The following is a 27,301-nucleotide window of genomic DNA, read 5'->3' on the forward strand; positions in this document are numbered from 1 at the left end:
CAGGCATGCTGTGTTTATCATCGCAGGAATCTCATGGGGCTCTTAAAAATTTGCAGGGCTCTGGATCCCAACCCAAACCTCCTAGACTAGATTTTCCAGAGAAGAGCACTGGGAAGAGTATTTTGGACAAATGCCCCATTACAATGTTTGAAAAATACTGGTAGAGTGGTTCAGATTACAAGTACTAAACCTAGCCTGATTAGTCTGGTTCTCTGACTTTTTCTGGCTGTGTGATCTTGGACCAGCTCCTTTGTTTTCTCATCTGTGAGATGCTATAATGAGTAGTACTTCCCGCATTGGTTTCTGTGAGCACACAAAGAGTTAATGGTTTGGGTATGAGTAGGACAGTGTCTGTTGCTTGTGGATTAGTTGCTAGGTTGTGCCTCACTCTTTTTGTGACCCCATGGGCTGTAACCTGCCAGACTCCTCTGTCCATGGAATTTCCCAGACAAGAGTATTGAAGTTGGTTGCCATTTCCTTCTCCAGGGGGGGGTCTTCCCAACCCAGAAATCGAACCCGAGTCTCCTGCATTGCAGGCAGATTCTTTACCATTGAGCCACCTGGGAAGGCCAGGACATTGTCTATCTTATAGAAAATTGCTTATTAAATTTTAACTCTCTTTATTGTTGCTATTGTTATCATCATCACCATTATAAGTCTTATTAGTGACAGATTGAATGCAACAAAATCATGAGCAGCTGCCAGGTGTTATGCTAGGATCCAGTAGGGAGACAGTATATTTTTGAAGGTATGGTTAGAATACGGAAATGAGCCCGACCTACCACCTGCTCATAGCTAGTTGAGTTTTTCCCTACCTGGCCACGTTCTCCCATCTAATCTCCATCATCTAGGGCATTCATTAGTCAGCTCTCTGTCAGGATTAGGAGTGGGCTTGGTGGTTGGTACAGAGACAAGCTAATAGTCTTTGATCTAGATTTAGGAGAGGCTCTGAGAAAAGTCTCTTAGTCATCAGTTCAGAGTTCACATCCCAGGGAATCTTATTAGAGAAGTGAATGACCTTGAGCAAATTATTTAAGCTCTCTGAGCTTTTGTTTCCTTAATTTCCGAATGTTTTCTACCTCCCTGGGCTACTGTGAGGCTTAACTAGCGAGATGATGGATGTAAACTCCCATGCTGGGGGCTGAAGAAATGGGCGTCCCACCTTGTTTCATTAGGACTGTTTTTAGTTCACTGAGATAACCTATCCACAGACCCTGGATGAGCCCAGCTGTCTCCCTTGGAGGGGAGAATTTCAAGACCCAAAAGCCTCCCCCAACTGCCAGACTTATAACTCAAATAAGCCATCTTCTCTCTGAATGTCTCAGCAGTGCGTGGGAATTGTCACTTCTCACCTGTATATTGTCTTGTCATTTACTCCTACAGTCCAGGAGTGGCCGTTCCAGGGTCATTTAAAAATGCTGAAAGAAATACATAGCTCAACAAACCCAATTCTTTCCCCAAACTTTGGCTTTGGTTTTATCAACATGGATTTTAATTCTCGCCCCCTGCCTCAATGGTGAGCGCACATGGCCTTTGCAAACATGTCTTCAAAATGTCTTCAAAGTTTACAAAATGAACTTTGAAACAGGACAGTAAGTAATATCACCAAAGCAGCAGTCATTGAGAAAATGGTCTCTTTAAATGGGCTAATGTTTTGGACTTTGATGTGTCCAAATTTCAGAGGAATATATATATAAACTTGTTGATATAAATTTTATTTTTTTTAAAATTAGGACATTTGCTAAAGCAGTTGCCAAAGTGGTGCCTAATTTGGAATTGTTCTTTCCACCCTGGTTTGCAAGGGATTTGCTTTGGGGTAAGAGTATGTAACAGAGACTGCAAATCAAAATTTGCTTCTTACAGATTTCCAAGCTTAAGGAAAAAGTCCCACACAATGGATTAGAAAGTACTTGAAATCTCTCTGAAGTGAAGGGTAGGATTATGCGAAGATAGTAACAGGCAGTTCATAACCTTTTTGCTATTTTTCAAGTGTGATGGTGAACTCCTGCAAGCTAATAAAACATAGAAATAGAGACGTAACAAAAACTTTTCGGCACTGAGAATGAAAACACTGGGATACTCTAAAAAATTTGCTAGATAAGCAACTCATGTTCAAAGGTGAAATAAATCATACACATTATATGATTGATTTATTTAAACATAAGTCTATACTTCAGGGAAAAAAATGATTTCTGAGGAATAGAATGAAATTCAGGATGCAGTTGCCAAGACATCCCTTGGAGAAGAATTGTATCTACTTAGATAAAGCTGGGATGGAGTCATGTGAGGTGGAATGCCAACTCCCAGGAAGCTGAGCCACAGCAGGTCCTTATGTCCTTTGTACAAAAAGGAGAGGTTATGCCTAGGGTGACAGGAAGAACCTCCTTTCCTTGACAAAGGACAAACAGTAAGTAGAATCCTACCAAAAGGGTTTTAGAAAGGCCCATAGATGAGGGTTATAGTACCACAGCTCGAGTGGCAGTAGGCAAGTCCTCCTTTCCTGGTGTGAGTTGGGAGACTGTTGTAGATGTTTAGGACGGGGACTTTCCTGGTGGTCCAGTGGTTAAGAATCTGCCTGCCAATGCATGGGACACCAGTTCAATCCCTGGTCCCAGAAGATCCCACGTGACACAAGGCAGCCAAGTCCATGTGCCACAACTACTGAGCCCACACACTCTACAGCCCATGCTCTGCAACAAGAGAAGCCATGGCAAGTGAGTAGCCCATGCACTACAGCGAGAGAGTAGCCCCACTTTTGGCAACCAGAGAAAGCCCCCTCGTAGCAGCAAAGGCCCAGCACAGCCAAAAATAAATAAACAAAAAAATATTCTTTAAAAAAAAAAAAAAGATCTTTATGAGAGTCTTGCCCAAATTCAGAGATTTAAAGCACATCCCAGTGCAACCTGGCAGAGAGATATTTTTTAACCTTAGTCCTTGGCATGTGTTTTATTCATTTAGTCCTGCATAACAAATTATCTCAAAACTTGGGGCTTGAAATAACAAGCTATTTTTTTCATAATTCAGCAAAAATTTGATCAGTTTTCTTCTCCAAGTGGTGTCAGCTGGGGAACTTGGAAGCGTTCAGCTGGTAACTGGGCTGTGAGGTCCAGGAAGTCTACGCTCACAGGTCTGTTGACCTGGTCCCCCATTAGGCTGCCTCTGCACATGGTTAGCTTGGGCTTCCTTACAGCATGGTGGTCTCAGGGTAGTCTGGCTGCTGACATGGCACCTGGTTTCGCCAGGTCTTAAAAGTTACCACTTGCCACTTTTGTAGCATTCTGTTAATCAAAGCAAGACATAAGGCCAGTCCAGATTGAAAGGGAAGAGACAGGGACCCCTCATGTTGATGGTGCAGTGTGCGCCTTGGTTCATCTTAAAGGAGGAAAAGAACTGATGGCAGCCCTCTCTGGAGAGTCTACCATAGTCTGAGAAGGTGGGGCTGGCAGCTGATGGCTTTGGAGAAGAGCGTGAAATCAGGCTAAGCCAGGGAGAGCTGCATCTGGAGGCAAAGCTGATGTATGAATGGTTATTAAAGTTTAGGCAGTTGGGCACCAAACTTCAGGTAGGAGTTCAGACATAGTGCAACAGGAAGTTGATCCTAAGGAATCCTAGGGGCAAGGAGCAAAGGAATCTGGGAACATTATACCAACATGAATCAGGCTTCCCACAATACCTGGATTTTTTTTAAAAATTCAAACATCAGACATCCCTGGTAGTCCAACAGTTAGGAATCTGCCTGCCAATGCAGAGGACATGGGTTCGATCACTGGTCCAGGAAGATTCCACATACCACAGGGCAACTAAGCCTGTGCCCCACAGCTATCGAGCCTGTGCTCAGGAGCCCCTGCTCTGCAACAAGAGAAGCCACTGCAATAAGAAGCCTGAGCATCACAACTAGAGCGTATGCTTTGCTTGCCGCAACTAGAGAATGCCGATATGCAGCAACAAAGACCTAACACCGTCCAAAATAAATAAATAATAAAAATGTTTTAAAAGATCCAATGATGTATATTGACCTTATTGTTTTTTAAAAACAAAGTCAAATATCTGTACAAAAACAAGTTCCTTTTGCATCATCTTTGTGTTCCTGATGTCTCTAAGCTCTTTAGGTAAAGAGCGGGGAGATGAATGACTCAGAAAAGATGGGGCCAGAAAAGCACAGTCAGTTGCCCAGCCTTGTCCTGGCTGCATCTGACTTCCTCATCTCAGCTCTGGAGGCTTCATATGAAATAGCCAGTGTTCTTATTGAGGAGAAGGCGGTGCTCTCCTAGGGAGTACTTGCAGATGTGGTCATCCTAAAGACCTCTGCTGGTGGGAGTGCTCCTGGTGTTGAGTGGATAAGAGCCAGGGAGGCTAAGTATTCAAACACCCCACACACTCGCAGGGAATTATTGCAGCCCAAATGCCATTGGCACCCTGACTGAGGAACACAAGGTAGACAATTGGGGTGATATTGAGTACTTGGGTGGAAATATGGAATTTGGAAGATGCAGGGGCTGCAAGATCCCATAATAGGCTGCTGTCATCTAGTAAGTCCAGTAAGTCACTGCTAAACTGTAGCAAGCATGGTGCCTATAGAAAATACAGTCTTTAGATCATGTACCCCAAAAAAGGTCACCTTTGAAAGCATGCATTTCCTCACTTCTCTCAACTATTCTGAAATGATAGCTGGAGAATCAAAAAATGTTATAATATTTTTATAGAAATAAGGTTGTACCATAACCTTGTGAAAAGAAGGATTGGCTTATCTCCATCTGTGGAAATAACTGCACCCTACTTTTATTGTTCTTATTCAGAATAAAATATGTTCATTTTGCTGTGAAGAGATGTTTCTGCTAACATGTACAGAAACCTATTTATTCTCTCCCAATCCAACTGGTTTTCTCCTAACCTGCCAATCCACCAGGTTTACATGGTCAAGTCCAGTCTCTGATGGCAGGGGAACCCGACATGTAGAACCTTACATGGGGTCTAACGTGTGGGGTCTAAGCTTTTCCTCCAGAATAAACTTCACCTTGTGTGGCAGAAACATACTCTGCAGCCTTTCTCTTGCAGTGATACATTTAAGAAGTGAGCTTGAATTTGGGAGTCCTGATCAGTCTGGCCATGAAATTGCTCCTCCCAGTGTCAACCTTGTTCTTCTAGTCCTCCTTTGTCTCTTTTTATGCTTTTACTCTTTTGTGTAGCTGGGACTAATGCAGAGATTTTCTTGGAGGGAAGAAAGCATTCCATGTGAAGCTTAGTACTGTCCATTCCAAGCTCTGGAAATGACTTAGGTGTTTGCCGCTGTGTGGTCAGCAGATGGCTATGTCTCACCCACTCCTAAGCTCAGAAAGTTTCCAATTTTAAAAGCTTTTTAATGACCTCTAATTTGTCAATGGATAATACAAATCCGGCACAAACAAGCAGTGATTTAATTGGGTACACTGACATCTGCTTTCACGGCCGTGTACTTTTGAAAATTGTGCACAAGTATTTTGGTTGAGTCTACACTGACCATGAAGAAAGCCTTTGAGTAGGGGCAAGCTGTAACAGATGTAGTGTAGATTTCATTATCCATACAGTGAATTACCTGTGGCAAATTTGAAATCCTCACGTTATTTCTTCTTCTACCTAACACTTATCTGGACTCCTTCCCTCTGTGGTTGGTTGATGTGTGCTCTGGGAATGCAAAATCATTTTAGTGCATTCCCTTTGATGACTTGGAAGCATCTGAGACCACGCAGAGCCCCAGGGTCATGGTTATGAACAACAATTATTATACTGGAGACTTACAGATGTGCCGGTTACTAGAGGGTTGTGGTTAATAGAATGTTAAACAACAAAGAGTTTATTGTAGAACTGAGGAGGAAAAAAAGCTCCCCAACAGCAAAATACATAATCTCAGAAAGTCAGGGGATCTGGAAGAAAACACACAAAGTTAACTTTTCCCTTTATAAAAAATTGTTCCCCCAAATTAAATGGTCTGAGTTTTAGAAACTTACCCTGTGGGAAATACGTTGCTTCAAAGGAGAAAGAGATTAAATGGAGATGCAGCGAGCAGTGTCTCCCACATGTAGACTCTCTTCCACAACGTGGTTAGGCATTTGGTGAAATCTGATTAACTCCAGTCACTAGGGAACTGTTCAGTGGCTTTTTAGTTCATGGCACTGAGTCCCCGTGCACCAACTCATGTCCTCCTACTGCACATGGAACATCAGACCTGATGGCAAATTCAAATGCAATTCAGGCACTATCGTCATCCTTTACACTGAAGGCAATAACCTGACACGCCTTTTAATGCCATCACCTGCCTTGGCCTGTAGTAACCAGACACATAAATTGGGTCTTGCTAAGAAGTTCACTCCAGTATTCTTGCCTGGAGAATCCCATGGACAGAGGAGCCTGGCGAGGTACAGTCCATAGGGTCACGAAGGCTCTGACACAACTGAAGTGACTTAGCAAACACACACACACAAGAAGTTCACCAGCGCTTCCCTGGTGGTCCAGTGGTTAAGAATCCTCCTGCCAGAGCAGGGGACATGGGTTCAATCCCTGATCCAGGAAAAGCCCACATGCCACAAAGCAACTAAACCCATTTACCTCAACTACTGAGCCCACGGGCCTAGAACCTGTGCTCTGCAACAAGAGAAGCCGCTGCAGTGAGAAGCCCACGCATCACAACTACAGGGTAGCCCCTGCTGACCACGACTAGAGAAAACCTGCTTGCACCAACGAAGACCCAGCACAACCTAAACAAATAAATAAAAAAATTTAAAAACGTTAGTATGGCAAAAACCACTACAGTATTGAAATTAGCCTCCAATTAAAATAAATAAATAAAATGTTTTTAAAAAGAAAGAAAGAAGCAGAGGTGAGAATCCAGATTATAAAATATTACAAATTAAAGAGACTAACAAAATTATAGACAAATGCCACTCATTAAATTTTTTGTTTTGGAAAAAAAAAATACATGTTAGCAAGTAATTCTCATTTTATTGATTTGAGCAAGTAATTCTCATTTTTATTGATTTGATCCATTGATCCTGGAATGGTAAGTGATACATTACCTGCAAATGGAAAAGCTGTTTACTCACAGTGTAAATCTTTTTATATCCAATAAATTTCTCAAAAAAACAAAAACAAAAACATAAAGTTCACCAAAAGCAAAGCAAACTCCATGGTGTTGAGCTCGTCATATCACAGTGGATGGCCTTGTTTCTGACCTATTGAGCTGTCCAGAAAGTTCATACTTATGAAAAAACCTGAACAAAATTTTTGGCCAACTCAATATTTCCCGAGATCAATGGGGTGAGCTGTGAAACAGACCAAACCCCACTGGGTTTACCTAATACAATAGGTAGACAGGCTACATGGTGCCAGGCAGTTGGTGATAGAATGTATTTCTGCCCAGTGACTGCTCTGAAGGTCTTTGACTTGTCCCTCCAGATTCATTCCTACCCCCTTCCATCCTTCTCTGTGTTCAGGAAGCTGATCTTGGATTTGCCCGATAGGGAGGGAGAATATAGCATTGGGAGACTCAAAGAAAGCAGAGCACAAGATACACTGTTCCATTCCTGGTTCCTAAGCTACTTGGTAGCCACTTCTGTCTATCTTCAGTTTCTACTTACGTCCCTGGCTCCCTTGGGGCAGTCCACTCTGCCTCTGGGTTCTGATTACCACTCTTTCCTTTCATCCTTCCAGGCCTAGGATTGTGATAGCTCCTGCTATGTCTAGCCCCAGGTTGCTGTCATACTCTGTAGATTCTTTCCCACCCAGATCTTTGGAAGGGCCTCTTTGTTGGCCTTCCCAGCTAGGTGAGCAGTAAAAAATCCACCTGCCAATCCAGGAGGTGCTGGAGATGCAGGTTCCATCCCTGGGTTGGGAAGATCCCCTGGAGGAGGAAAAGGCAACCCACTCCAGTGTTCTTGCCTGTATAATCCCATGGACAGAGGAACCTGATGGACTTTATGTGGTCACAGAATCAGACATGATTGAGTGACTGAGCATGCATGCAGCCCCTTTGTTAGGCTGGCTTTAGGTTACCCAGTGAGTAGGTTGGCCTGTCTTCTGCTGGAACACTGACGACCACATGGACTCAGTTCACCCTCTTTGTATGTGACTCCATGTGTCCCAGGCTGCCGGGAGGAGTGCAATAATAACAACAGACACAAAAGAGTGTTTCTCTTCATCCTTCACCCCCACGCTTCCTGCAGAAATTTCAGTTCCTCGGTGCCCTAACAATGAGTCCGCTTGACTTGACCCTTTGGAGGCACAGCCTTCCTCTATTCCTGCCCCAGTTTGCTATGTGGACAACTCCAACCTTTTCAAAAGGCAGCAGAGCCAGTTCTGCCCATTAGCTCCTCTAGGTTAGCTGCTGCAGTGTCTGGGCCAAGGTCCCTGGTGGGGACCCTAAAAGTACTTCTATAGCTGATACTGTGGTTTTCACATCGCAGCTGCCATCGCCAGTCCTGGATGCCACTGTCACACTCCGCACCTCCATTCTCGGTGTTCCATGGAAATGATACTCTTTATCTTTGCTTGCTTTTTATCAGAACCCACTCGGCCAAAGACTTGGTTTGAAGCCCAGTGGAATGGGTCAGAGTTTAGTCTATGTGACAGATCATGCGCTGATCTCAGAATCAGGCATCCCCTTGTCCTTAAACCAACTTCCTCACCTCCATTTATCCTTCCCTTGGGAAGGGTTCTTTCTCAGGAGTCAGATTTCTCATGTCCTGTTGTTTATTTCTCCAGACCAGCCTAGAAATGTCTGAATCCTCTGGGGAATTCAGCCTAGGTTCACTTGATACCCTCAGTCTTCTGGCCATTCTACTTGTGCCCCTAGAACCCTACCGTCTACCCTTATCTGCATCAATCTGTGCTCAGAAATGTCAAATTCTATGGATTTCATCACTTAGCCCTCCCTGCCCTCTCGGTGCCGTTTGGGCTCAGGCAGTAGAAGGCAGGGGCAGGATGTGAGCGTATGAACAGAGAGATCTCAGAGGGTGCGGCTGGGGTTCAGCTGGTAGTAGTGGTTTATATACAGTCACGGTGCCTACCAGGTCACTCTCTCCAGGGCCACAGCTTTTGCCGCATTCTTGTAAAAGTACCCCCAACCCAGCCCTTTGTCCTTTTAGTCCTAGGAGGTGTGGTGGGCGTAATTGCCCCCCAAAGATGACCACAGCCTAAATCCTAGAACTTGTAAGTATGTTACATTACATGACAAAAGGGACTTTGAGGGTGTGGTCAAGGTGCTTAGCTGCTCAATCGTGTCTGACTCTTTGTGACCCACCAGGCTCTTCTGTCCATGGAATTCTCCAGGCTGGAGTGGATAGCCATTTCCTTCTCCAGGGGATCTTTCTGACCCAGGGTCTCCTGCATTGGCAGGCAGATTCTTTACCGTCTGAGCCACCAGGGAAGCTGCCGTGGTTAAGGTAACAGTCCTTTTGAGACAGGGAGAGTAGGGACTTACCAGGTGGTTCCAGTGGTTAAGAATCCACCTTGCAATGCAGGGGACATGGGTTCACTCCCTGGCTGGGGAATTAAGATCCCACATGCCGTGGAGCAACTAAGCCCACGTGCCCAACTAGAGAGATTAAGTGCCATGACAAAGATTCGTGTGTTGCAGTTGAGAACGAACACAGCCAAATAAATTAAAAAAAAAAAAAAAAGATAGGTAGAGTAGCCTGGATTATCTAGGCAGGCCCAATCTAATCATGCGAGCCCTAAAAAACAGAGAACTTTCTCCAGCTGGAATAAGATAGATGCTGCAGTGGGATAAATCAGACATTCCAAATGTGAGAAGGATTCCGTGTTGGTTCTGAGATGGAGGAGCCAGAGAAGAGGCTCTGACTCCCATCTATCAGTCAGTAAGGAAACAGCTCTCAGCCCCGCACCTGCAAGGAGCCAGATCCCGCCAATCACCGGCATGAGCTTAGAAGCAGATTTATCCTCAGAGCAACCAAATAGGACCATGGGCCTGAGAACATGGTGACTCCAGCCTTGTGAGAGGAATCAGAGGACCCAGACGAGTTACACTGTAACCAGACTTCGGAACCAGCCAGGGAGTGAACCCATGTCCCCTGCATTGCAAGGTGGATTCTTAACCACTGGAACCACCTGGTAAGTCCCTACTCTCCCTGTCTCAAAAGGACTGTTACCTTAACCACGGCAGCTTCCCTGGTGGCTCTACATCACTGTGTATATAAACCAGGTATCATTTTAAGCCACTAAATTTTGGGTAATTTGTTATAGCAGCAGTAGGAAATGTTCCAGCAAGAATACAGGTGTTGATGGCTTTCTATTGTTGCTAGTCTGGGTGCTGCTTCTGCTGCTCCTACTCAGTCACTCAGTTGTATCTAACTCTTTGCCACTCTATGGACTGTAACTGCCAGGCTTCTCTGTCCTTGGGATTTCCCAGGCAAGAATACTGGGTTGCCATTTCCTTCTCCAGGGGATCTTCCCGACCCAGGGTTGAATTCACGTCTCCTATGTCTCCTGCATCAGCAGGCAGATTCTTTACCACTGAGCCACCTGGGAAGCCCCCCATGGGTACTGCACCATCCCCTAACTCTGCTCACACCGCATCAGTGGTCCCCCCCAGGCTCCGTTCAGTTAGCCCTTTGAGTGGCTGCCTCTTTCCTGCCGGGTCCCTGACTCACATGCACTGCCCTATTTAAAAGCCCTAAAGATACTTATCTACATATTTGCTAAGTGGTCACACATGTTCTTTTTTATTTTCCTTTTATTTACTGTTTGCATTTTTTAAATTGAGGTACAGTTGATGTGCAAATATCATTTACAACATAGTGATTCGGAGTTGTTAAAAGTTGTATTCCATTCATAGTTATTATAAAATATTGACTATATTCCCCGAGTTGTACCATATTTCCTTGTAGCTTATTAATTTATACAAAGTAGTTTGTGCTTCTTAATCCTCTATCCCTATCTTGCCCCTCCCCCTTCCTTTTCCCCACTGGTAACCACGAGTTTGTTCTCTACCTCTGTGAGTCTCTTTTGTGTTAAAAATCACTACTCTGCTTTATTTTTTAGATCCACATATAAGCGATGTCATACAGTATTTCTCTTTCTCTGCCTGATTTATTTTTCTTAGCATAAGACCCTCCAAGTCCATCTATGTTTTCGTTGTTGTTCTGTTGCTCAGTCCGACTCTTTGCACCTCCATGAATTACAGCACTCCGGGCTTCCCTGTCCTTCACCACCACCCAGAATGTTCTTAAAATCATGTCCATTGAGTCGGTGGTGCCATCCAAACATCTCGTCCTCTGTCATCCCCTTCTTCTGCCCTCAATCTTTCCCAGCATCGTGTTGTTACAAATGGCAACATTTTCTTTTTAATGACTGAATAGTATTCAATTTATATATATATCACATATTTCTTTGTCCATTCATCTGTTGATGGACACTTAGGTTACTTCCATATCTTGGCTATTGTAAATAATGCTTCTAAGAACATTGGGGCTCATGCATCTTTTCAAATTAGTGTTTTCATTTTTTTCAGATATATACCCAGGAGTAGAATTGCTGGGTCATATGAGAGTTCTACTTTTAGTTTTTTGAGAAATCTTCATACTGTTTTCCTCAGCAGCTGCACCAATTTATATTCCCACTAGCAGTATACAAGGGTTCCCCTTTCCCTACGTCTCCTCAACATTTATTTGTGGTCTATTTGATATTAGCCATTCTGACAGGTGTGAGGTGACATCTCATTGTGGTTTTAATTTACATTTCTCTGGTGATTAACAATGTTGAGCAACTTTTCATGTGCCTGTTAGCCATCTGCATGTCTTTGGAAAAATATCTATTCAGGTCTTCTGACCATTTTTAATCAAGTTGCTTGTTTTTTTGATGTTGTATTGTACTAGCTGCTTATATATTTTGTATATTAACCCTGTTCATGACATGTTCTTGACATACAAAGCATAATAGGCTTCATCAGTGTATATAAGCCATGTGTCTCTCATAGCCCCGCGCCTATTAGCTAATGGGGGCGTTTTTAACACCAAGTGGAGATATTATGTGTGGGGTCTGTGACCTAAGAGAATTTTGTTGCTCTTATCCCTGGGATTCCTGAGGTCCTTCTGGAATAGGATGAGACCAGAAATAGAAAGGCATGACATTTGATGCTTCAAAGTGTTTCCAAGAGCTCAACTACTCGGAGACTAGTAGCTGCACAGTGTCGGCTAGGTGAGTCACTGCATGGAGTGTAACACTGATCAGAAGGATCTGATCCCCGTGTAGTCAGCTTGTTTCCATTTCTCATGGACATGAAGGCCACCCAGTCCTGCCAGCTGTCTCACATGTAGGCTTCTCCGGAGGGTACAGATGAGATGGTGTCAGTGGATCGCCACCGTCAGAGAAGGGCTGGCAGGTGGTGGGTATTTTTCATTTGCCAAATACACTTAACCATGAGATGCTTTCCTGCTGTCCTTGCTCCTCTGATTTCACAAGTACAACCCGGCATCATTGCCTTGGCTTTTGAGAGTCTCCCAATATAGGAGACTTTTAAAAATCAGCTTTGGGCTCAAGGAAGGACTAAGGCTGAGCTTCAGAGAAGCTGTATGGTTAGCACTAGAGACATGATGAAAAGACAAAGGATTGGCTTTCCTGTTACTTGGAAGTGATATCTCCTCTCATTTACATTCCCCAGGGGTTCTTTGGGAGTTGGGTATTTTCAGAGGGACCTGGACCATGCTTGCACGACAATACGCCATGGAGGTGGGTATCATAAGAGCTCTGCAGCTTAAACCAGAGCACTAGACACTTCACAGAGCCCTTGTTTCCCTTACCAGTCACAGCCAGTCCTAGACATAATGGGTAATATGTCACTAATTATAAACAAACAGACAATGGAGTTTGTTTTTTGCCCCTGGAGTCTGCTCTAGCTCCCAGTCAGATCTGAATGCATTTTCAACTGTAATAGAAACCGAAGCTAAGCGCTTTGCGACTTTATTATGGGCACAGAAAAACAGAAGGAAGGGAAAAAACACCCAGTCCAAGTTTTTAAAAATTGAGTCCCCACTACGTGTGGGTTGTTTTACATACATTTTCTCTAGTAGGAAAAAATAACCCTGCATGTTTATCACGACCCCTGCTGTCCCTAGTTTATCGATGAGAAAACCAAGGCCTGGTGTGGCTCTTTTCACTTGGGCAGGGCCACCATGTTAACAAGCATTGAAGTTGGAATGAAACATTATGATCCTCTGACTCCAGAGCCTAGGCATCAGCCATTTCATCACACTTCCACACCAACTAATTTTTCTCCAGAATTGAGGGATATTTAGCTTTCTTCTCGGGTGTGCCTTACTGGACCTGGAAACTTTTGCCTCATCTGCTCTTTTGCCTTCCAGTAAAACTACATCCAGACAACTTCAGATAAATACTATTTCTAGGACTTTCTCCTAATGGTTCTCAGTGCCTGGAAGTTCTTTCTTATGACTGACCCAAATATTTCTTGCTGTACTTCGAAGACTTCTCTCTTGCTGTGCTCTTCCTGCAGACGGTGAGCAGCGCACTGTAAAACCACCTCGCAGACCTGCAGGATTGTGAAATAGCTGCTCTGTGGAGGGGGAGAGTTCATCCCCTTAGGCCAGACAACAGAGTAGCCAGAGAAAATCAGTCTCGTCTGCAGGAACTCAGTGAAGGTTTTAACCTTTCCTGGCCTCTCCCAACTAAAAGTCCAACTTGGAATAAATCTTCAGTGCCTTTAACCATCTTTTCCATACCTCTACTCTCTGCATGTCCTCTCCATGATCATCTTATTCCCCACCATCCTTGAGTTAAAAGATGGGGAAAGGGAAGTGGGAGGTTAAGGGGAACTGAGTTAGTTATACACAGCAACTGCTGTATTAAACTCCTTGGCTGAAAAATGTCCTTGAGGAGATCCAGTTGACAGGAGCACAAAAAGGCCAGGAGAGGTAGGGAGGCCACTGCTCCTGCCCAGCACTCCCCATTAGACACAGCTGGCTGAGCATGTGAGCAGCCTGCTGAAGCCTCTCGTGTGGTTCAAAGATCAAAGCAGAGTGTCCCCCGTGTCTAGTCCCTTCTGAAGGAGCCTCAGGCTCATCTGGGAAAGAGAACCCAGAGGAGGGAGGCTACCTGCTGTGACCATATATCAGAGGGAGGGCTGGGCAGCCTGGTCAGTGGTTGGCAACAGAATTCCCAACTGGAACTTGTAAGGCTTTGAAAGGGAGCCAAGGCCCTAGATGGCAGGCTCTGGGCTTGGTTCAAGGAAAACCACAGAGGGTACCAGGATGTTGTGAAGATCTGGGAACTGGTTGGCTTACCAGTGTTGGCATCTGGCACTCTGGGCATGCTGGGGGAGGTGAAGAGCCATGCAAGCTGGGTTCTCGCCATGCTCTCTTCTCATGCTCAATGAGGCCTCCCTGAGCTGCTACTTCCCTTCTCAGGGCCTCAGTCTTCACCTGGATTGAGTCGAGTTTCCCTCCACCTGTATTTCTATGCTCAGCTTGGACTGTTCTCCTAAGTAACTGACTCCTATTTTGACAATCCCTGAGCATATCCCCCCAAAGACCCCACGGATACCTTTTTTACTATCCCAAACTGAGACGACCACTTTCTCCTCTTTAAAATTGCTCCTCCTGGAAGGTCCTTGGTGATCCAGTGGCTGAGACTCTGAGCTCCCAATGCAGGGGACCCAGCTTCAATCCCTGGTCAGGGAACCAGATCTTACATGCTGCAACTAAGAGTTCGCATGCCGCAACTGAGACTTGGCACAGCCAAAATAAATAAATACTTTTTAAACATCTTTCTCCTTCTTTGCCAGGATTCAAATTCCAGTAAGCTGGTTTCAGAGCCTTGGCAGCAGGGCGTGAGGAGGGTTGATGGACTGAGGTCACTGGGGTGACTCTTCCTGATTATCCTAAGCAGGAGAATTCTGAATCCTCTGCCTCTGAACCCTCTGATCCCCAGACCCTGCCCTCAACCACTGTCTTAGCTCAGGTCTCCCTCGTCTCCATATAGGGTGGTAACAGCCTCCCTTGGCTTCCCTGCCACAGCCCTGTCCGTCATTCACTCCACCCTGTCCTAAACCTTCTAGATCCAGCCACAGCCCTGCTCTGTAGCTCTAGAGGCTTCCATGCTGTCTGCAGGATACAAACAAGGCTCTCTGGCCCCTCATACTTCCATCTACAATTATAAACTTCCTGAACTCAGTCCATCAACCCTCCTGACACCTTGCAGCCAAGGCTCCGAAACCAGCTTGCTGGGATTTGAAACCTGGCCTCTTAGACAAGGGTTTTATTTTGTTTTTAGTTTTCCCTAAGGGTCAAAAGCTCTTAGGAGGCCTCCGGCAATTTCTGCCACACTCACTAGACCTTCCAACCCCCGGGGAACAATATATGTATATATGTACACATACACACATCGATGCATATGTAAGTATATATTTATACTAAAAAGTACCCGCTGAGCACTTTATAAATGGGTGGGCAATTCTGATTGCCTTGTGTGTGAGTCAGGGGCTTCCCTGGTGGCTCAGATGGTAAAGAATCTGTCTGTAATGCAGGAGGCCCAGGTTTGATACAGACACAGTTCTAATTGCCTTGTGCACATTATTTATTCCTTCCTTAAGCTCTCTGAGGTAGCTATTATTATTAGCCCCAACTTATAGATAAGGAAATAAAGGCACAGAGAAGTTGAGAACCAGCTCAGTGTTGCATAGCTGGGAAGGAGAAAAGTTTGGCCTTGAACCTGTGCCATGGGACTCCAGAACCTGCACAATTAAGAACAAGTTCTTACCACCTGTGCCACGTTCCCCCTCATAATACACCTTCTGAGTTAGGGAACGTCCCCCTGCCTGGGCACCCCAGGGATCTTTTTCCCCATTAATTCTCCTATATTTGAGAATCATGGAAAATCAAAATTGAGAGGCTTCTCAGCTCTGGTCCAAGTTTTCCACTGCTCAGAGAGGGAAAGTGACTTATTCAGAGGCACACAGGAGACAGGGAAAGGCCCGACAAAGAACTTCCACACTGCTTTTCTTTTCTGTCTCTGGACATAATTTCTCACTCATTAGGCCCTTGCTATGTTGGTTCTGATTTGAGATTCCAGCAATATCTACTGCATTTCAGAAAGAAAAGGGGGGAAATGTGTGTATGTGTATATGCACGAGCACACACACACTCCATTCTGTAAATGAAGATTTCTTCTCTAGCTTCTCCAGAGTGAGTTCTTTGTGTGTGTGCACACATGCACGTTCAGTCGTGTCCAACTCTTGGGGACTCTATGAAGTGTAGCCCAACTCTTGGGGACTCTGACCATGGAATTCTTCGGGCAAGAATACTGGAGAGGGTTGTCATTTCCTCCTCCAGGGGATCTTCCCGACCCAGGGATCGAACCCACGTCTCTTGCATCTCTTGCACTGGCAGGCGGATTCTTTACCACTGCACCACCTGGGAATCCCTGGTGAGTTCTTTATCCCCAAACTCCCCTCTCCCCTCCCTGGGCATCTAGCCATGGCGTCCTTTCCCCGCTTCTTGTTGATTTTATCTAGGCTCGAAATGTGGAAGCAACTACAGTGTCTCAAAGGACTAAATACCTTGTGATGACTCTTCTCATCTGTTACCAATGCCCAGCGAATGCAAACAAGGACTCACAAAGGCAGAGGGATAAACATATTTAAGCCAGACCTATTTCCAGAGAAATAAATTAAAGATGGTTCAAACAAACGCTTCAAACACACAAGAATAATGATTTCCCCATGGATACATTGTGTGCTTGCTGGCACTATAACTTTGGCCTTACATGCAGGAGCCCATAAAAAGTTAGGGGCAGGATAAAAAGAAACAAGGAGTGCACAGTGGAGTGAAGCCATTCGCACTGCAGCCGAATATCGCTGCCCCAAATTACCCCGCCGGAGTCTGCTGTCTGGGGATTCCAGACACCTGGAATGCAGCGAATTCAATGTCTGTGGAAGCACCATCCGTGGATGCTAAGACACGCCAGGACCCCTACCTTTTGCCTCCCTGTGATTTTTTGGGGACCATGCTTTTTAGCCTGCCCACAAGGTAGGTTTGCCCATGGCTATCTGTCTCCTTTTTTTTTCTTTTTGCAGAGAAAAATGCCAAAGCAGATACGCAGCTGGGCAGTGGAGGAGTGGCTCTGTTCCATGGGGGAGACTGGGTTATTTCAGATGACCTCTCTGCACCCCTGAACACCATGAGAGACTTTAGCTACCTCGCTCAGGTTCATCTGGCCCTGATCCCCAGACCACCTGTAGGTATTCTCATGACCCTGACTGTAGTCCATAGCTTAACAGAGAGATTCAGGGGAAATCAGTGCCGCCAACTACATCCATTTTGATCTGCTCCTAAGCCCTCCACTGGGAACATCACCAATATGGCAAACATCTTGAAAAGGTCCATTTCTGTGCCTCCTTGCCGAGGGTTTCCAGGGTCTCGGGGTCCATCGAAAGTGACGAGTTGTTTTGAGTTGTGTCCAGTATTTTCACAGTATGTTTCTTCGCCACAAAGATTTTTGCCCTGAACATTTTCACTGCATAAGTAATTGGCCATAAAGCAATTGCGTCATAAGAGGAAAAATAACTGGCTGACAGTTTGGTTTGAAGTATACAGTACAAAGATCACGACAGATAACAGTGATTTGTCCTGAGAGTTGATTTCTTTATTTTGAAACACTGGAGGAGAAAGAGGCCTTGAGGGCACAGGGTCGAGCCCTCATTTTCCATAGAACTTTGGAACATTTCTCCGTGGACACACGACAATATGCCAAGGACATACAATGGTGTAGAGGCTTTCACAGCTCAATAAAGCTCAGTTGCAAACATGCATCCTGTGTTGGGAAACTGATACCTCTTTCTACCTTTTTAAAAAGTTTTTAATTTTTTATTTATTTTTGGCTGTGCTGGGTCTTCATTGCTGTGCATGATGCTATAGTAGGGTAATGGGAATACCTACAGGTGGTCTCTGGGGGTCAGGACCAGACACCCCAATTTGGTCTCTCATGGTCTTCAGTGGCTCAGAGGGGCAGAAGGGTGGACTACGCCAGCATCCGAAATAGCTGTCTCCCGCGTGACTGTGGCCTCACTCAGTGAAAGCAAGCCACTCCTCCACCGCCCCGCTGAATATCCAATTTGGCATTTCTCTATGCAAAAAAAAAAAAAAACAACAAAGGAGACAGAGAGCCTACCTTGTGGGCAGGCTAAGAAGCACAGTCCCCAGAAAGGAACTCTCGGCGTGCTTTCTCTAGTTGAGGTGTACGGGCCTCTCACTGTGGCGCCTTCTCTTGTTGCAGAGCACACGTTCTAAAGCACACCAGCTTCAGGAGTCACGGCACTCAGGCTCAAGAGCGTGCGCTCAGTCCCGGTGATGCACGGGCTTAGCTGCCCCTCGACATGTGCAATCTTCTGCAGCAGCGATCACTGGTGTCCCCTCTACACTGGCAGGCAGAATGTCTCAGTCACTGGACCAGCAGGGAATTCCTGATCAGATCAGATCAGATCAGATCAGTCGCTCAGTCGTGTCCGACTCTTTGCGACCCCATGAATCGCAGCACACCAGGCCTCCCTGTCCATCACCAACTCCCGGAGTTCACCCAGACTCACGTCCATCGAGTCAGTGATGCCATCCAGACATCTCATCCTCTGTCGTCCCCTTCTCCTCCTGCCCCAATCCCTCCCAGCATCAGAGTCTTTTCCAATGAGTCAACTCTTCGCATGAGGGGGCCAAAGTACTGGAGTTTCAGCTTCAGCATCAGTCCTTCCAAAGAAAATCCAGGGCTGATCTCCTTCAGAATGGACTGGTTGGATCTCCTTGCAGTCCAAGGGACTCTCAAGAGTCTTCTCCAACACCACAGTTCAAAAGCAGCAATTCTTCGGTGCTCAGCCTTCTTCACAGTCCAACTCTCACATCCATACATGACCACAGGAAAAACCATAGCCTTGACTAGACGGACCTTTGTTGACAAAGTAATGTCTGTGCTTTTCAATATGCTATCTAGGTTGGTCATAACTTTCCTTCCAAGGAGTAAGCGTCTTTTAATTTCATGGCTGCAGTCACCATCTGCAGTGATTTTGGAGCCCAGAAAAATAAAGTCTGACACTGTTTCCACTGTTTCCCCATCTGTTTCCCATGAAGTGGTGGGACCGGATGCCATGATCTTCGTTTTCTGAATGTTGAGCTTTAAGCCAACTTTTTCACTCTCCACTTTCACTTTCATCAAGAGGCTTTTGAGTTCCTCTTCACTTTCTGCCATAAGGGTGGTGTCATCTGCATATCTGAGGTTATTGATATTTCTCCCGGCAATCTTGATTCCAGCTTGTGCTTCTTCCAGTCCAGCGTTTCTCATGATGTACTCTGCATATAAGTTAAATAAACAGGGTGACAATATACAGCCTTGACGAACTCCTTTTCCTATTTGGAACCAGTCTGTTGTTCCATGTCCAGTTCTAACTGCGTACAAATTTCTCAAGAGGCAGATCAGGTGGTCTGGTATGCCCATCTCTTGAAGAATTTTCCACAGTTTATTGTGATCCACACAGTCAAAGGCTTTGGCATAGTCAATAAACCAGAAATAGATGTTTTTCTGGAACTCTCTTGCTTTTTCGATGATCCAGCGGATGTTGGCAATTTGATCTCTGGGTCCTCTGCCTTTTCTAAAACCAGCTTGAACATCAGGAAGTTCACGGTTCACATATTGCTGAAGCCTGGCTTGGAGAATTTTGAGCATTACTTTACTAGCGTGTGAGATGAGTGCAATTGTGCGGTAGTTTGAGCATTCTTTGGCATTGCCTTTCTTTGGGATTGGAATGAAAACTGACCTTTTCCAGTCCTGTGGCCACTGATGAGTTTTCCAAATTTGCTGGCATATTGAGTGCAGCACTTTCACAGCAGCATCTTTCAGGAATTGGAATAGCTCAACTGGAATTCCATCACCTCCACTAGCTTTGTTCGTAGTGATGCTTTCTAAGGCCCACTTGACTTCACATTCCGGGATGTCTGGCTCTAGGTCAGTGATCACACCATTGTGATTATCTGGGTCACAAAGATCTTTTTTGTACAGTTCTTCTGTGTATTCTTGCCATCTCTTCTTAATATCTTCTGCTTCTGTTAGGTCCATACCATTTCTGTCCTTTATTGAGCCCATCTTTGCATGAAATGTTCCTTTGGTATCTCTGATTTTCTTGAAGAGAGCCCTAGTCTTTCCCATTCTGTTGTTTTCCTCTATTTCTTTGCATTGATCACTGAAGAAGGCTTTCTTATCTCTTCTTGCTATTCTTTGGAACTCTGCATTCAGATGTTTATATCTTTCCTTTTCTCCTTTGCTTTTTGCTTCTCTTCTTTTCACAGCTATTTGTAAGGCCTCCCCAGACAGCCATTTTGCTTTTTTGCATTTCTTTTCTATGGGAATGGTCTTGATCCCTGTCTCCTGTACAATGTCACGAACCTCATTCCATAGTTCATCAGGCACTCTATCTATCAGATCTAGGCCCTTAAGTCTATTTCTCACTTTCACTGTATAATCATAAGGGATTTGATTTAGGTCATACCTGAATAGTCTAGTGGTTTTCCCTACTTTCTTCAATTTAAGTCTGAATTTGGCAATAAGGAGTTCATGGTCTGAGCCACAGTCAGCTCCTGGTCTTGTTTTTGCTGACTGTATAGAGCTTCTCCATCTTTGGCTGCAAAGATTTGATAGAATGTGGTCCACTGGAGAAGGGAATGGCAAACCACTTCAGTATTCTTGCCTTGAGAACCCCATGAACAGTATGAAAAGGCAAAATGATAGGATACTGAAAGAGAAAGTCCCCAGGTCAGTAGGTGCCCAATATGCTACTGGAGATCAGTGGAGAAATAACTCCAGAAAGAATGAAGGGATGGAGCCAAAACAAAAACAATACCTAGCTGTGGATGTGACTGGTAATAGAAGCAAGGTCCGATGCTGTAAAGAGCAGTATTGCATAGGAACCTGGAATGTCAGGTCCATGAATCAAGGCAAATTGGAAGTGGTCAAACAAGAGATGGTAAGAGTGAATGTCGACATTCTAGGAATCAGCAAACTGAAATGGACTGGAATTGGTGAATTTAACTCAGATGACCATTATATCTACTACTGCGGGCAGGAATCCCTCAGAAGAAACGGAGTAGCCATCATGGTCAACAAAGAGTCCGAAATGCAGTACTTGGATGCAATCTCAAAAACGACAGAATGATCTCTGTTCATTTCCAAGGCAAACCATTCAATATCACAGTAATCCAAGTCTATGCCCCAACCAGTAACGCTGAAGAAGCTGAAGTGGAACGGTTCTATGAAGACCTACAAGACCTTTTATAATTAACACCCAAAAAAGATGTCCTTTTCATTATAGGGGACTGGAATGCAAAAGTAGGAAGTCAAGAAACACCTGGAGTAACAGGCAAATTTGGCCTTGGAATACGGAATGAAGCAGGGCAAAGACTAATAGAGTTTTGCCAAGAAAATGCACTGGTCATAACAAACACCCTCTTCCAACAACACAAGAGAAGAATTCCTGATACCACTCCCTTTTTAAAAAAATTGTATTGATTCATTTTTGGCTGTCTTAGTCTTTATTGCTGCATGGGCTTTTCTCAAGTTGGAGTGAGTGGGGGCTACTCTCTAGCTGCAGTCTACGGGCTTCTCACTACGGCGGCTTCTCTTTTGGTGGGGCACAGGCTCTAGGGATTTCAGGTTCAGCAGGTGCAGTATATGGGCTCTGTAGTTGCAGCTCCCGGGCTCTAGACCACAAGTTCAGTAGCTGTGGTCCACAGGCCTAGTTGCTTCATGGCATGTGGGATCTTCCTGGACCAAGGATCAGACTCGTGTCTCCTGCATTGGCAGGTGGATTCTTTACCACTGGGCCACCAGGGAAGCCCCTGATACCTCTGTTAATGAAGGAAGAAATATTAGCAAAAAAAAAAAAAGAATCAGTGCAGTGTCAAAACAAACAGACAAATAAATATGCAAAAAAAAAAGTAAGATACTAAGAAAGACTTGGAAGACAAGTGCTTAGGATCAACCTACAAAATAAAAATAAAACCAATTATTTGCACAGATTGGCATGAATCTATATCCATTTAAAATGTATTCAAATATCTTGTATGTCACAATAAAGTCTTAATTTTTAAAATCTATTTCTCATGTTTCTTTATGTCCTTTTTAGCATCCCTCTTATTTTTCATGTTTTATCTTTCATGGCAAAATTGTCTTATGGCTAGTTAATTATGTGGCAAAAACATTTGTGGCAAAAATGCAGCAAAATGTTTACAATAAAGAATCTTGTGTCAAAAATACCTAGAACTAGTTTCAGTATTTCGAGAAGTTTTTTTTTTAAATCTACTTCTTTGGTAATAGGCCTGCATGTAATGGTTAAAGAATAGGTCTTTTGCTTACTGCTAGCATCATATTTGGAGAAGGCAATGGCACCCCACTCCAGTACTCTTGCCTGGAAAATCCCATGGATGGACGAGCCTGGTGGGCTGTAGTCCGTGGAGTCGCTAAGAGTCAGACACGATTGAGCAACTTCATTTTCACTTTTCACTTTCATGCATTGGAGAAGGAAATGGCAACCCACTCCAGTATTCTTGCCTGGAGAATCCCAGGGACGGGGGAGCCTATGGGGTCTCACAGAGTCAGATATGACTGAAGCGACTTAGCAGCAGCAGCAGCAGCATCATATTAGCTCAGAATGTCACAGTGCTACTACATCCTGCTCATGAGTGTTGATTGGCTATTGGTGGTATCTTGGACTCGCTGGGAATTTTTTAGTGCATCAGCTCTGGTTCTCAGAGCCACAGGCTATTTTCCCCTTTTCCTCCAACATGCATCCTGCCCAGTTCCTCACTGTGTGCTTAGGTTTCCAAGATATACAACACCCGCTTCACTCCTGAATTGTGTTGTCTTTCCCAAGCCAAGGTTCCCAGGTGACCACCCTACACAAGAATGAAGACTAGAGATACTACAGTATAAGAACTTTCCTAATCTCCTGTCTCGTCCAAACATCAGCAAGGGGGTTGGTGGGAACTCAACAGGACTTTGTCTTCCAGCGGCCTCCGTGTGGGTCCTGAATAAAGACTAAGTCTCCCTGGGAGGAGTTTTGAGAGAGGGCACAAGTTGTGGGGCCAGCCAGGAACCCCAATGCCCAAAGGGATCTTGTTTGTCATCCTCATTCTGGATAGGCTATGTAGGTCCCAGAAAGAGTGCTGAAAGGGGACTTAATGGTAAGTTTGGTAACCACTGCCTCACCCTGTAAAGGCTCCACCCATTGCCCTGGATTCAGGAGATTTGCCTGATCCCTTAGGAGGGGTCTCTCTTAGTCCCAAGACCTCATGTGTCATGATTAATGTGCTATGGGTTTGAAGATAGAGAAGAATCAAAATCAGGAATCAAAAGGCTGAAAACTCAAGAAAGAGTCTTGGTTCATCTGATAGGGATAAAATTCCAAAAGACAAAATGGAGAAAGAAATGCTGATTCAGTACATGGCTGGAAGGAAGGGAATCGTAGGGGTGAATTCAGTGGCTTCCCATATGCCAGCTATTGCCTTGACTCAATGGCTTAGGTGGGATGCCCTAGGGGCAGACCTGAGACAGTGACTTTTGCAGGAATAATTTATTAAGAAATGGCTCCTGGGGATGCCGATTAGGGAGTAGGGAGGCTGGACAGGGGAGGAAGATGAGCAAGGAGCTGTCTGGGGCAGGAGTTTAGTGGGGAAAAGTTTCAGCCAGATTCTACAGGGGACCCCTGGACTGAGATCCTGCCTCTGAGTGACTGCCAACTAAGGCAAATGACCTGGACTCTTGAGCTCCCATCCCAGTCATGGGTTAAAAGAGAGGGCTGTGAGCAGCCTTCAGCTGTGTTGAGGTTAAAGAGCTCTAGTAACCGGAAGATAAGCCACCAAAGAGTCTAAGGTGCAGAGATTGAAATCACACCAAACAAAATAGGGGATGAGCAGAGAAACGGTAAAAAGATGTTTCAGGGAACCATCTGAAAGCATGGACATTGTCTGGCGATAACCCAGCTTCCCTGTGTGATTCTTCTCTCTGGCTTCACTGACCTGGCCAGTCCCTGAGTCTCTGGTTTGGAACTGGCCACTCAGCCTTTGAGTTGAAGATCCTGTTCTTTGGTCAGGGACCCGAGTGTTAATGGTCTGGCCTAGAAGGAGCCCTCTCGCCGGGGCAGAAGGCAGGAGTCTAGTGTGGAGCCCAGCCTGTATTCATGATTGCCTGCTGTTTGGATCCACACCCTTAATCTTACTGTAGAGACCAGCAAGCCATGCCCTGGGTTGGTCTACACTACAGGAGTTGCATATACTGATTAACCACCAGTTAGGATGGCCCACACCACTGCTTCTTTCCAGTATCCTGTTTAAAGGGTTGTTTATCTATGTACGTAGATTTATCTATTGTTGTGATGTATCAAACGACAAGGTCAAAAATAATATATCAGTGATTTATGTGTGTGTGATTTTGTCTAGAGGGAGAAATCCGTTTTGCTAAAGAGCATACGTCAGTACTATCTATTCCAGGGCTGTTCATGTGGGTAATAAAAACGATCATAATGATGAATACTGCAGCAACAGTAGCTAGTGGTTTGGGTTCCCTGCCTCACATGCATCATGAGGGCATGTGTCATTCCCCTTTTGCAGAAGACAAAAAGCACAGAGAAGTTATGTACCATGGTCATAACCACACAGCTCCTAAAGGCAGAGCAAAAGGATTCAGACCCAGATCTGGCAGCTTCCAGAGTTCACCTTCCCCTCCTTCACCCTGTTGTCTGATGTTGGGTGCTGCTGGAGACATAAAAATGCCAAGAAGTTTGATAAAACAAAACCGGCAGAATTCCAGACTTGCTAGTTCAGGGAGAACATAAGAAGGCACCCAAGGGACACTTAAAAATAAGAATAAAGTGAACAGAGGATCTTTCCTGACTGTCCAGAGGTTGAGACACCACACTTCCACTCTAGGGGGCGTGGGGTCAATCCCTGGTTGGGGAACAAAGATCCCACACGCCACGTGGTGTGACCGAAAAAATAATTTAAAAAATATTTTAAAAATATGCCATAAGATCTTGTGTCTGGTGAGGGGCTTAGAGAAAAAATAAAGAGGACAGAGCCCTAACCCTCTGAGCAACTCTGATCTGGTCTCATCATAAGGCTGATGACGGTTGCAAGTACCCAACTTTCCCAGAAGCATAGATCGCCAGACAACTGATGAAACTCCATGCGCAGATAAATATGCTACTAGCTTAGCTTCACCTCATACTGTCATTTACTCTCGCCTGATTTTGTCCAATACGTATGCATTTTTTTTCTTAGCTTCAAAGGGAACTTGGAAAACAAATGAGAGGAATAAAGAGAACCGGGAAGCCCGCTGACCGTGACTTTGCACTCACACACACACTCTGAGTGCACACTTAAGTGAGACCCGTAAGAATTCTTGGCCTGACATCTCTGCACATGAGATCATGGCGTTTGTACAATCTGGCCTTCTGCTTATAAATAAAAGACACGGCCTGGAGATAGATGGAGATGACACTCTGGAAAAAAGGGAAAAACGCTTTATGAAGTTCAGGTTTTATATTTTAAAGCAGCGACATGGGAAGATAATCTGACTTGTTTGTAAGGCTTATTTTTTAATCTAAAAATAACGACTTTCTACTAAAAAGGGAGACTTGTGGGGAAATAAGGAGAAACAGTTTTCTGTGGGTGATTTATAAAGCAAGCTATTTCTGGGGATTAAGACTGTCTACCTGGGTTTGAGTTATTTGATTACCTAAAAACTTGAATGAGCATGAGTCAGTTAATTTGCCGGCTTTCTGGTTGACCTCTGTGTCATCATGTCCTCTCCAGATGCGCGGGCAAGATTTATCTGGGGTGGCCCCTCGGCCGGCTTGGGCCTGCAATACCACTTAGTCCCTCTTCCTCCCACGGGCCCCTCCCCGGCCTCTCTCACAATGGTTGCCTTTGAGTCCAGAGAACCTTGGTCTTGCGGGCCCCTGGTCTAATATCTCCGAGGAAAACACTGGAATCCCTCGGAACGGAGCAGAACTGGACGGGGAGACGTCATTATCCCAGGGCTGACTGTAAATTGTGCTGTTTAGTCTGTAAAGCAATTAGGTCTGGGGAGTGTAATGTGATGCTGGAGGCTGGCTGGCCTCTCTGCCCATCTCTGTCTGGTCTGTTAGTTCTCCATGGGCATCAGCACCCAGCTTTTTGGGCCAATATCCCGCTCCCCTTAACCCAAAAGCATGAGCTGAAACACATCAGTTTGGTCTTATGGGTTGAGTATCTGTGTATGCAAAGGACCTGGATCCTGACAACCTGAGGGTAAACTGCAGCTTTGCTTCCTTCTTGCTGTTTAATGAAGTTGGGCCAGTCACTGCACTGTCCTGAGAGCATCTTGGTTGCATTAAATGGGCCTTGTCGCCTCTATCATGTAGGTTTAACTGAATTGGGCAGGGCTAGAGCCTGGCAGGTGGTTAGAGCCCCAGTGTTCTCCTGAGTCTATCTGGGTCTCTTTGTAGGGTGACTGGTGACTACTTGGTTGACATCAGCCATGTTCAAAAGACCTGCCATTGTTTCTATCTGCTTCTTGTGAATGCTGGCTGGCCTGATGACCTTCTCCATTGATGTCTCTCCCTTACCACTTCTGCAACCTTCTAGCTGAGCTCTGTACGACCCTGAGCTAAGTCAATCTCCCCTGCTATTCTCTATTACAGTGTCCTGGCTGTCTCCTAGGTACAGCTTAGCCACAGAGTTCATTTTTCTATTGAAATCTTCTTATGGGTCTTCTCCACTTGACTGGAAACTTCACAGAGTGTGGTTGTAGTTGCCTTAGTCACATTATTGACCTGGCACCTGATGTAGTCCTTGGCACATAGTGACTTCTCAGTAAATATTGGGTGGCCACAAAGTTTGTTCAGGTTTTTCTAATGGAAAAACCTGAATGAACTTATTGGCTAAGCCAGTATCTTGTGGGATGAATGAGTGAAAAATAATACATACATGCCCCACAGGCATGTTGGGCATGCCCAACACAATGGGCAGGTTGGGGCCAATACTCGCCTTCTTGCTGGCCAGATACAATCTCAAGGTCAGAGTCACATCCTTGGAAAATCTGCCAGAGCAGCCTCTTTCCTTGGTTATCCCTGGGTACCTCCCTCATCCTCCATACCATACACAGCCTTGGATTCCCTACCTCTGGGGTTCTTTTGCATGAATAGAAGAAATAAACTTCTATTTCATTTATGCCACTGCTATCTTGGATTTTCTGCCATATGCAGCCAAAGCTTATTTGGTTTATATGC

The 27,301-nt window shown here is 45.0% G+C and overlaps 1 pseudogene; it reads right to left on the minus strand.

The window, feature by feature from the left end:
* LOC100138924 (transcription initiation factor TFIID subunit 9-like) overlaps positions 1-27,301 on the minus strand; it is a 44,024-nt pseudogene that overhangs the window by 11,663 nt on the left and 5,060 nt on the right.

This window comes from Bos taurus, chromosome 23 (genome assembly GCF_002263795.3).
Source record: "Bos taurus isolate L1 Dominette 01449 registration number 42190680 breed Hereford chromosome 23, ARS-UCD2.0, whole genome shotgun sequence".
Lineage (NCBI taxonomy): Eukaryota > Metazoa > Chordata > Mammalia > Artiodactyla > Bovidae > Bos > Bos taurus.